The sequence below is a fragment of the Halichoerus grypus genome, chromosome 1, assembly GCF_964656455.1.
Source record: "Halichoerus grypus chromosome 1, mHalGry1.hap1.1, whole genome shotgun sequence".
Classification (NCBI taxonomy): domain Eukaryota; kingdom Metazoa; phylum Chordata; class Mammalia; order Carnivora; family Phocidae; genus Halichoerus; species Halichoerus grypus.
In genome coordinates this window covers 26,459,530-26,471,867 of record NC_135712.1, presented here as the reverse complement: position 1 = coordinate 26,471,867, position 12,338 = coordinate 26,459,530, and positions in this window count along the sequence as shown.

Here is a 12,338-nt window from a genome sequence, read left to right as displayed (position 1 = left end):
TTTTTATAAGACCCAAGGCAGAATAGTTAACCATTGGTATGGACTGAACTGCGTCTCCCAAAATTCATATGTTAAAGCCCTAACTCCCAGTGCCTCAGAATGTGACAGTGTCTGGAGATAAGATCTTTAAAGAGATGACTAAGTTATAATGAGGCCATTAGTGTGGGCCCTAGTCCAATCTGACTGGTGTTCTTATAAGGAGACAAAATTTGGACACACAAAGAGACACCAGAGAGGTGAACTCACAGAGAAAAAAACACATGAAGAGGCAGCAAGGGGGCAGCCATCTGCAAGACAAGGAGAGAGGCCTCAAAGGAAACAAAACCTTCACCTTGATCCAAGACACCTTGATCTTGGACCACAAACCTCCAGAACTGTAAGAAATGAATTTCTGCTTTTTTGGCTACCCAGTCTGTGGTACTTTGTTAGGGCAGCTCTAGTAAATTAACACAATAATTTATTTTCAAAATCACGGAAGAACCTAGCATCTATTTCCACCAGAGGAATAACTAAGTAAATGAATAAATGGATGGTGATGGTACGACAGTGCTGAGAAATATTAAGAACATTTTGCTCTATAACAAGCCATTCACTAAATAAGTACATTTTAAGTCAGCTTGACTGAGGGAAAAGAGTGGTAGCATGACCTAGCTGCAATATGTGTTGCAATCAGAAAGGACACAAGAATCTCTGTGAACTATTCCAACTTTGCTAAATATAAAATGACATTGGTCTGAATGAATCTGTAGCCAAGTCAAGAAATCCGAAATGATGAAGCAGCAGAATTCTGAACCACAGGCTGAGCAGCTGTGTGAATTTACAAAAGTGAAGAGTTTCTTAAATGAACCATTAAAATTTTATCAAAAGCAGTCCAGAGGAGGTCAGAGAAAAATGAGATTACATAACTCTGAAATAATATATTGCTCATGTTCAATTTCTGATGAACCAATAATTTCCATGTTTATAGAAGCTTCCTGTTTTTTAATAAAAAATCCTCAAACACAAAATGTCAAAAAGTGAACTCATTTTTTTCCCCTGAAAATTACCCTCTGGCATATTCAGTTTTATTTTATTTTTTTTTTATTTTTTAAGATTTTTTATTTATTTATTTGAGACAGAGAGAATGAGAGAGAGAGAGCACATGAGAGGGGGGAGGGTCAGAGGGAGAAGCAGGCTCCCTGCTGAGCAGGGAGCCCGATGCGGGACTCGATCCAGGGACTCCAGGATCATGACCTGAGCCGAAGGCAGTCGCCTAACCAACTGAGCCACCCAGGCGCCCTGGCATATTCAGTTTTAGTTGTTGGTATCATAATCCTCATAGTGACCCAAACTAGAATTTCAGTTTTGTATAGACCTAAAAACCAAACCTTCTCTTCCATCTCTTTATATAGAACAGTATCCTGAGATTCCCAGATAACATTTTAAAACTGTCACCACTTCCAACTGTTTATCTCTGTGAATCAAAATTATCTTGCCATGGTACAACAAACAAAACTCAGACATAAAAGAATTACAAAGCTGAGGCTGATATAAGACATAACTGTCATCTATAATCTCCATCAATTTTGTATTCAAACAAATGTCCATATTTATATTGTTTTAATTTATAAAATAAATGCATACTAATTGTCTTTTTAACCTAATTTTTATATTGGCATACCATACAAGATTTAACTAAAAAAATTCTGCTGCTAAAATCACTTGAAAAAATTTTTTTTAAAAAATCACTGATCTGTAGAATAAAAAGGAAGGTCCCTAATAAGGGGTGCAATAGCATGGCCCCACTTATCCCTTCAGCCCTATCTCTTGCTACTCAGTCACACACAGATCCTTGGAAAACCATCTTGTTTCTCATCCAGTCTCCTTCTGTCATCTTCTGTCTACAATGCCCTTGCTTCTTGACTTGATGTAAGGCTCATCATTTAAGACTCACTTCATACCCCTCCAAAAAGTCTGTTCTGGCCCACCAAAGCCGTTCTGAAAGGACCTCTTTCATACATCCCTTATAATAATATATGTTTTAAATTTTTACATTTATATATCTACCTTGCTCACTAAACTCTTGAGTTTCTAGAGGAGGAATTGTGCTGCCTAGCACATGGTAGACATTCAAAAATATTTGATGAAGAGGAAAGGCAGATGCAGGACACAAGGTTAATATATAAAACCCAACAAGATACAAATGGAATTTGAAATTAAAAACATAATACGATTGGGCACCTGGGTGGCTCAGTCATTAAGCGTCTGCCTTCGGCTCAGGTCATGATCCCAGGGTCCTGGGATCGAGCCCCACATCTGGCTCCCTGCTCAGCGGGAAGCCTGCTTCTCCCTCTCCCACTCCTGCTGCTTGTGCTCCGTCTCTCCTCGTCTCTCTCTCTGTCAAATAAATAAATAAAATCTTTAAAAAATAAAAAAATAAAAAAAAACATAATACGATTTATATTAGCACCCCCAAAACTGAAATACATAGGTATAAATCTAACAAACTATGTACAAGATCTATATGAGGAAAACTGCAAAGCTCTGATAAACAAAATCATAGGGCTAAATAAATGGAGAGATATCCCATGTTCATGAATAGGAAGACTCAACATTGTTGTCAGTTCTTCCCAACTTCATCTGTAGATTCAATGCAATCCAAATCAAAATCCCAACAAGTTATTGTATAGATATTGACAAAATGATTCTAAAGTTTATGTGCAGAGGCAAAAGACCAGAATAACCAACACAATATTTAAGGAGAGCAAAGTTGGAGGACTGACACTACCTGCTACCAAAATTTATTATAGAGCTATAGGAATCATGACAGTGTATTATTGGTGAAAGAATACACAAATAGATCAATTGAACAGAATACAGAACCCAGTAGTAGAAGCTCATAAATATAGACAACTGATCTTTGACAAATGAGCAAAGGAAATACAATGGAGCAAAGATAGTCTTTTTAACAAATGGTGCTGGAACAACTGGACATCCACATGCAAAAAATAAATAACCCTAGACGCAGACCTTACACCCTCCACAAAAATTAACTCAAAATAGATAATACACCTAGATGTAAAACACAAAACTGTAAAACTTCTGGAATATAACATAGGAGGAAACCTAAGTGACCTTCAGTATGGTGATGACTTTAGATATAACACCAAAGACACAAACCATAAAAGAAGTAATTGATTAACTGGACTTGATTAAAATTAAAAACTTCTGCTGCTCTGCAAAAGACAATAGCAAGAGAATTAAAAGACAAACCATAGACTGGGAGAAAATATTTGCAAAAGACATACAGGCATATCTCATTTTACTGTGCTTTGCTTTATTGTGTTTCACAGATAATCCATTATTATAAGCCTTGCACTGAGCAAATCTATTGGTGTCATTTTCCCAACAGCATTTGCTTACTTCATGTCTCTGCAACCCATTTTGGTAATTCTTACAGTATTTCAAGGCTTTTTATTATTATTATTTTTGTTATGGTGATCTGTGATCAGTCATCTTTCATGTTACTATTGTAACTGTTTTGGGGTGCAACAAACTGCACCTATATAAAATGACAAACTTAATTTATAAATGTGTGTGTTCTGACTGCTCTACTGACGACCCGTTCCTCCATCTCTGTCCCTCTCCTCAGGCCTTCCTATTCTCTGAGACACAACAATAATAAAATTGGGCCAATTAGTAACCTATAATGGCCTCTAAGTGCTCAAGTGAAAGGAAGAGCCACACATCTCTCACTTTAAATCAAAAACTAGAAATGATTAAGCTTAGTGAGGAAGGCATGTCGAAAGTTGAGATACGCCAAAAGCTAAGCCTCTTGCACCAAATATTAGCCAAGTTGAGAATGCAAAGGAAAAGTTCTTGAAGGAAATGAAAAGTGCTACTCCATGAACACACAAATGATAAGAAACTGGAATAGCTTTATTGCTGATATGGAGAAAGTTTGAGTGGTCTGTATAGATCAGTCCAGCCACAACATTCCCTTAAGCCAAAGCCGAATCCAGAGCAAGGCCCTCCCTCTCTTCAATTCTGTGAAGTCTGAAAGAGGTAAGGATGCTACAGAATAAAAGTTGGAAGCTAGCAGAGGTTGGTTCATGAGGTTTAAGGAAAGAAGTTGTCTCCATAACATCAAAGTGCCAGGTGAAGCAGCAGGTGCTGATGCAGAAGCTGTAGCAAGTCATCCAGAACATTTAGCTAAGGTAATTCATGAAGGTGGCTACAGTAAACAACAGAGTTTCAATGTAGACAAAACAACCTTCTGTTGGAAGAAGATACCATCTAGGATTTTCCTTTTATAGCTAGAAAGTCAATCCCTGGCTTCAAAGCTTCAAAGGATAGGATGACTCTTACTAGGGGCAAAGACAGCTAGCTGGTGACTTCAAGTTGAAGCCAGTGATCACTTACAATTACAAAAATCCTGCCATAAGAATTGTGCTAAATCTACTCTGCCTGTCCTCTACAAATGGAACAATAAAGCCTGAATGACAGCATATCTGTTTACTGAGTATTTTAAGCCCACTGTTGAGAACTACTGCTCAGAAAAGAAATTCCTTTCAAAATATTACTGCTCATTGACAATGCATCTGGTCACCCAAGGGTTCTGATGGAGATGTACAATGAAATGAATGTCGCTATACACCTGCTAACACACTATCCATTCTGTAGCTCATGGGTTGAGGAGCAATTTTGACTTTCAAGTCTTTTAATTGAAAAAATAAATTTCATAAGGCAATATCTACCATAGATAGTGATTTCTTCTGATGGATCTGGGCAAAGTGAATTGAAAACTTTCTGGAAAGGATTTACCATTTTAGAACCCATTAAGAATATCTGTCATTCATGGGAAGAGATCAAGATACCACCATTGACAGGAGTTTAGAAGTTGATCCCAACTCTCATGGATGACTTTGAGGGGGTTCATGACTTAACTGGAGGAAGTAACTGCAGACGTGGTGGAAATAGCAAGAGAACTAGAATGAGAAGTGGAGCCTGAAGATGGGACTGAATTGCTGCCATCTCATGATCAAACTTCAATGAATGAAGAGTTGCTTCTTGTGGATGAGTAAAGTGGTTTTTTGAGATAGAATTTACTTCTGGTGAAGATGCTGTAGAGATGGTTGAAATGACAAAAAAGAATATTACATAAACATAGTTGATAAAGTAGCAGCAGCAGGGTTTGAGAGGATTGACTCCAATTTTAAAAGAAGTTCGACTCTTGGTTAAGTGCTATCAAACAGCATTACCTGTACAGAGAAATCACTTGTGAAAGGGAGTCAATGGATGCGGCAAGCTTCAATTTTATCTTATTTAAATAAATTGCCACAACTACCCCAACTTTCAGCAACCGCCATCCTGATCAGTCAGCAGCCATCTGCATCGAAGCAAGACCCTCCGCCAGCAAAAAGATTACGACTTGGTGAAAACCCAGCTGATTTTTAGGGGTTTTTAGCAATAAAGTATTTTTTAATTAAGATATGCAAATTTTTGAGACAAAATGATATTGCACACTTAGTAGACCCCAGTATAGTATAAACAAATTTTATATGCACTGGGAAACCCACCATAAGAGGTTCAGTATTAGGAGAAAGTAACCATTTAACCTGAAATACTCCTCTGCATCTAAAATATGACAGCACATTCCCAAGGCTTCAGACTAGGTAAACTGAGAGGAGGGAAGGGCCTGGGAAGAAAGGACAGGACAACAGAGAATGAGACCCATTCTGTACCAGTTTCCCAGGGTGGGTGGGAGAGAGAGGCTGGACTGATGCAGACTCACCCATGGCAATTCAGTGCCCAGTTATGACATGTTTAAATACTGCCTTTTGGTGTTTTTTTTTTTTTTTTCAGCAACTCTGTGAGATGGGAGGGTGGCACATATTTCTTCATCTAGAGAAACTAGAAGAAACTTCATTTTGGGCTCTTAAAAGGTTAGATAAGAATCAAAGTTGGCAATAATAGTCTTCACTCCCTGACCAATGCCCTGTGCAAGAGAGAAGCTAGATTGCCACCCTAATGATAATGTGCTGATTCTGTTTGTTTAACTAAGGCTACACCAGATTAGCAGACCATAATTACAGCTAAAATCCATGTCTCTGATACAGTTGAGAGAATGTCTGTTTCACTGAACTGAGCGCCAAGGAAAGGTTTCGCTCGAGGTTAAGCCAGGCAGCCTCCTGTCTGAAAGTGATAGTGCTCGCTGTTTCAGGGTCTCATTGGGTCCTTTATCTGAGCAGCAGGATTTCCTACAGCTGGGGTTTCAGATGGTTTACTTTGATTTCTTGGGGTGATAAAGAAGTTTGCCCATCTTTAAATGGTATTTTTAGTGGCCACACCACTGTAAAACCTTCAGTACTTTCCTTTGTGTCTGGGTGGGAAGAGATCTGCCTTATTATTGTTACACAACTTTACTCAGACTTCTTTTAGGGATTCCCGCCCCCCCCAATTCTCTTCTTGTCTTTTATGCTTTGCATAAAATACTGAAGTCTGTTGTTAACGGTCCTTCCTTCATTTAGTCAGCCTTGAATTTGTTGCTTAGTTCCTGGAGAGTTAGAAATCGATCACTTCGCTTGGTCACTGGTGGTTGTCTCCAGTGGGTCAGGGAGAGCCTTCACATTTTGCCAGAATCTTTTATACAGTTTCTGCTCTCTTCTCTGCCTGGTCCTTTCTCTATTCATTCTGGTCTGCCTTTAAATCATAAAGCAGATTGTAAACCAAATTTGACTAAAATTTCAAGAAGTAAGTCAAGGAGAGATAAGTAAGCCGAGAGCAGAATTGGACTAAAGAGAAACATTTGAGGGATTGTTTTATTTTTTCCTCAAACCATCCCAGACCTTCCTTAAATAGAGCCCACACTTTGTGGGCTCTCTAATGAATAGGAGTCAAGCGGCAGCTTCACGTTTGAGACATGCTATTACCATTTTTTTTTTCCCATTCCCACTCCTTAATTAGGGGCTTTAAAGGAAGGTTGCCCACAGTTTCTGACAAACATCATTAGCTTCATCAGAATGAAATGCCTGATCCTGGACCTCTTTTCTGAAGAACTGACTGTTTTTGTTGAAGGGCTGCACTGAGTCTGTGACATTTTCTACATTTGTAGAATACAGGAAGAATACCTCAAGTGAGGATTAGTCTTAGGGTTTATGAAATCGCTATTCCTAAAGACCTAATTTTCTAGAATTGATTTTGTATACCTCAATTAGACAGGGGATAGACAACATCAGTTTTCACTGAGTCTCAGTTTGCTTGACTGAGACCCATAATAAGAAATACGTTTTATCTGTACAAACACACACAAACCCCAAAACTTTCACGAACAATATTTATCCCTAGTATGTGCAAATCCTCTATTTTATTTCATTTTTTTAAAATGCAAATCTCCACCCACGTAATTGATTTCCCACACTAAAGAGTTGCAACACACGGTTGAAAAAACACTCAACAGGATGCCCTTTTATTTTTTTCTAACCCTGTAATTCAATATGGTGTGATTTTGAATTGAGGACAAGCCTGATGAGTTTGAGGTATGGAATAAAGGAATCAGATCAGCTCTGGGTTTGTTGTGTTTTTAAATCTCTCTGTGTGTTCATTCTCTTCACCCTGAGAGAATTCCATTATCTTTGCTCAAAGAGCAGACACTGCTCTGGCTGTTTCCCCTGCTTCTCTTTGATCCCTGCAGCTGAGCTGGGCCCTTCCCCCAAGCCCTCCCTTCGAGACTGGTTGAGGCCGTTCAGACCCTGGGGGTTTGCCGGGCTGGGAGCCCGCTGAGTGTTCACTATGCTGTGTGACTGTTCCCACTTCCAACCTGCTCCATTCCCCTGCTGAGTTTTCATTCCAGATCTGCCAGGTTAATGGGATTATTGTTCTTCTCTTACTGTTGTTGTTGTTTTTTTGTTTTTTGTTTTTTGTTTTTTTGTATTTCATACAGGCTTCATCAGTTTGTTCCTGGGATAATTTTTAGTTTGTTGCTGAGATGATCAAAGTGGGTGGGGATTGCATTTTAGGAATAAATGTTTTCTCATCAGCTAGGACTTAATCTGGGAAGTATTTATCCACTCTCAAATAAAGTACTTCCGTAGGTGATTTAAAAAATCAGACTTTTTTTTTTAAACAGATAAAAGGCAACACAATGTATCTTGCACCACAAGCCACATTTAAAAAACTCTGTATATCACCAACATCAAATCAATTACATGGCATTTGAGGTTCAAATTTTACTTTTGGTCAGAAAGATAAATTAATAAACTGATCATTTCTTTTACCCATAAAATTCTATGACATTTACTGAGCACCTGTTAGGTACAAAGCAAGGTAATGTAAAATACTTTCCCTGACTTCAAAGCATCTAGACCTTCAGAAGGGAGATTAAAAAATTCATGCAAATAACAATCTTATAGAATAAGATTATAATAAGTGACTTAAACACATACAGTATAAAGCTCAATCAGAGTATTTCTTCCTTTTCAGAACTCGTAAGAGTGAAAAGAGAGAAATCATTTCTTTCTGTTCTGTCCCTTCAGGATACGATACTGCCAAATGTCTCCATTCTCACTGAGTGCGTGAATGGATGAATGAAGAAATGAATGAAACTGACTGCTTACTTTGTGCCATGTGCTGTAAGGGTGATGGAATGGCCTCCCTATTCATCTTTCTTTGGTTTCTTCATGTACTTCTCAAATGAACTGGCTGCCTGAGAACTGGTCTGATAATGAAAACGAGCTCTGTACTTAGGGTGGACAGAGATTGAGAAATGCAAGAGGCATGTAAATAAGACCATTAGGAAATACATCTCTCCTTCCCTCTGATTGCCTAGAGTGATATTATCCAATAGAAATACAAAAATGAGCCATATATATAACTATAAAATTTTATAGTAGCCACATTTTACAATCAAAAGAGATAAAATTTATGTTAACACATTTTATTTAGCCCAATAACTGAAAATATTATTATAATAACATGTAATCAGTGTAAAAATATATAAACAAGATGTTTTACTTTTTTCTTTCTTTTTGTACTATTGTCTTCAAACTCTGGCATGAGTTCAGTAATCACAAATCACTAGTGGCTACTGTGTTGGACAGGACAACAACACAGGGCTAAATAAAGAAGCAGAACAAAGGAAAAGCCTAAACACTTGATGAGTTTTTTCAACATTTTGAGGAAAGGACTCTTATTTCATTGGTGGGGAAAGCCTGAAATTTATTTTTCTCTGAATGTTAATGAAGAAATGGGAGTTGCCAACTCAGGAGCCACTCCCTTTTCTTCTTCTAGCCTCTCAGTCCTAGAGAAATGAAGATAGAACTGGGATAGTCTCTTCTACTTCCCCAGTGAGTCAGGACCAGCATCTGTTGCAAGGACAACAAAGACAACCCCTATGGTCCCCACATTAGCATCACACCTTGCAGGTGATAACTGCTTTCATGTATGATATCTCACTGAATTATTTTAATCATACTGTGTAGTAGTTAGTGGAAGCATTGCTATCCTCATTTTACAAATGAATGAACTAAAGTTCAAGGAGATTAAATGACTTACTCAAAGTAGCACAGTTAGCATCCAAGTGTTTTGAAATTTAATCTAGTATGTGTCCCACTAAATCAGAGCTGCCTGATGAAAGGAAAATTATATTCTATAAATATGTATATATATTTTACAGAAATACGGATATTTTTTCTTCTTTGGCAACACCCCAAAAAAGCATGCCCCCAAAAAACAAAACCAGTGATCACTTTACAAATGTAATATACAAATAACCTCTTGGCCAACTGAGTTTTTAGCTAGATTTTCATATTTTCTTTAAGTTGGATATTGTCGTTTAGTTTAGCAATTTTGAACATCTGAAGGTTGAGGGCAAGTTAATACATTACAAAGGCAAAGTTTCTGTGTTGGCCCTGAAGTGTGTTGCAATCATTTTTGTCTGGGAAAATAAACAGAAGTGGATCAGCAGCATGTTTGTTATATGAGATGCTGGCAGAGCCCCAGCCCCTAGGATGTTGGCTTACCTACCAACAGTGCCTCCCTTTCAGGCAATGTCAGCTGTTTTAGGAGAGTATCTGAGTCCTCTGGAAGGGAACTGCTCTAGTCAGCAGGACTGAACTTTACTACCTCCGTGTAGGGAATTACGGCACTTCTATCAACTTTTGATGCATCCTTCTTCTGACACTGTGTGAAAAAGACTGTGACAGACTTTAAAGACAGTTCACTCCTTGAGAATCAGAATTCTTTTGAAAAAAGGTCCCTAGAATAAACAACATTCAATATGTTTATTGCTCTCAATTTTAGAAACATAATGGGCTCAAGAGCCATATTCACATTGATCTGTTTTAACTGTGCATGTTTTTTTCTACTCTACCCAACTGTGTTCCTATTTTTATTCTTTTCTATTCCACTCTGGAGCCATTTTGCCTCCTACTTAGGCCACCAATTATACCCATTCAAAATATATGATTTTTTTTCCTCTTTCATTTTATACCTACTCTCTTAGTTTCCAGCTACTCCTCCTAGTTAACCTTTGACATATCATAATGAAATAAATTTAGCTAGTTGTAGACAACAAGAGTCATTATGAAAATGGGGATGGTCTGGGAGCATCTTAAAAAATCATTTGGCTGGTTCTCAGAATGTGGACAAACTGGTAAAATCCAGCTAGGAGACAGTGCATCCAGCTCGTCTCATTCACAATAAATCCTCTGGAGTTTCCTAACAGCCACCGCAGAGATGCCAGTAATGATGATTTGTTGACTGAAGTGCTGAGTAATGAATCCTGTGCCCTATTTATACACAGTGTAATGTGATTTCCTTAGCAGTAGGCAAATGCTGGAAACACAAAGGGAAGACACTATGGCCTACTAAACCACTCCCGTTGTCTAGTTTATCACTCAGATCCCTTCCTTCCTCTTTAGGAAATGGGGGTACATAAGTGATAAGTAATATAAAACTTGCAGAAAAATATTAAAATATCCAGACACTTTTGTAGCAACCAGCATTTTTTCTGTGGAGGTAGAAAGCATTCCTACCTCCTTAATAAGCTCCTCTCTAGAATTCCTACTCTGAACCTAGTAACCAGTCAATGTGGCAAATTATTTGATCTGCTGGGTCTACTCAAATAGTTTATTAGCTAACTTTCTTTAGATTTTTTTTAAAAGATTTTTTTAAAAGGTTTTATTTATTTGATAGAGAGAGTGAGCAGGGGGAGGGGCCGAGGGAGAGGGAGAGAGAGAATCTCAAGCAGACTCCCCACTGAGCAGGGTGCCCGATGTGGGGCTTGATACCACAACCCTGAGATCATGACCTGAGCCAAAATCAAGAGTCAGACGCTTAACCGAATGAGCCACCCAGGCGCCCCCTAGACTTTTTTAAAAAATAAATTTTTGCCCAATAATTTACTAGCAAATTTGGAAAGTGGTGAGGCTCCTTAGCAGTTTAGGGTTAATGTTACCAAAAACAGTCTGCTTGAAAGGAACACATATTGGAGCAAACATACCCTTATTCCATCATCATCTGCACAAGTTTGCATTCATGGGAGAACAATTTATTGCAAGTTACATCCTTTTATAGTGTGAATTCTACTATATACTAATAGTTCCTCAAAAGACAAAGATGCTGCTAAGATATTTCACTGATGAGATTCTTTCCTCCTCTCTGTCTCCTACATTTAAGGTTTGAGTGATTCCTCTTTCTAGGCTACCCCATAATTTCTTTGTTGATTAAAAAAGGCATTAACATTTAAAGCATCAAATTAGATGACTGGAGAACTGGCCTAACTGACCCAAGTGCTCTGCCTTTCTCAATCCTCATATTCCAAACAGCATTTCTTCTTTTCAACAGGCACCTTAAAAGGTATCTTAAAAGTATCTTACTTGGGGGGATGCCTGGGTGGCATCCAACTCTTGATTTCAGCTCAGGTCATGATCTCGAGGTCATGGGGTTAGAACCCCCACCCCATTGGGCTCCCTGCTCAGTGGGGAGTCTGTTCAAGATTCTCTCTCCCTCTCCCTCTGCCCCTCCCCGACTCTCTAAAATAAATAAATAAACTTTTTAAAAAAGTAACTTATGTGGATTTAAATGCAAGAGTATCTACAAACACTGGTATGGCTTATAAATTACATAGAAGAATAGCAAGAAAAATGGTCTGATTGTCCGTGTAGTCTGTGCACTGGCTTGGTTTCAGATATTCTGTCTGAAAGTGCATAAACACATATTCCCAGAAGCTGTCATCTACCACTTCTTTTATTCCAAGCTCACTTCTTGGAATCTTAAACACAGGCACACACTGGCAAAGTTCTTGGTTCATATTGGAACAGATGCCAAAACAGTAATGTTCTTACCTCTAAACACCAGAC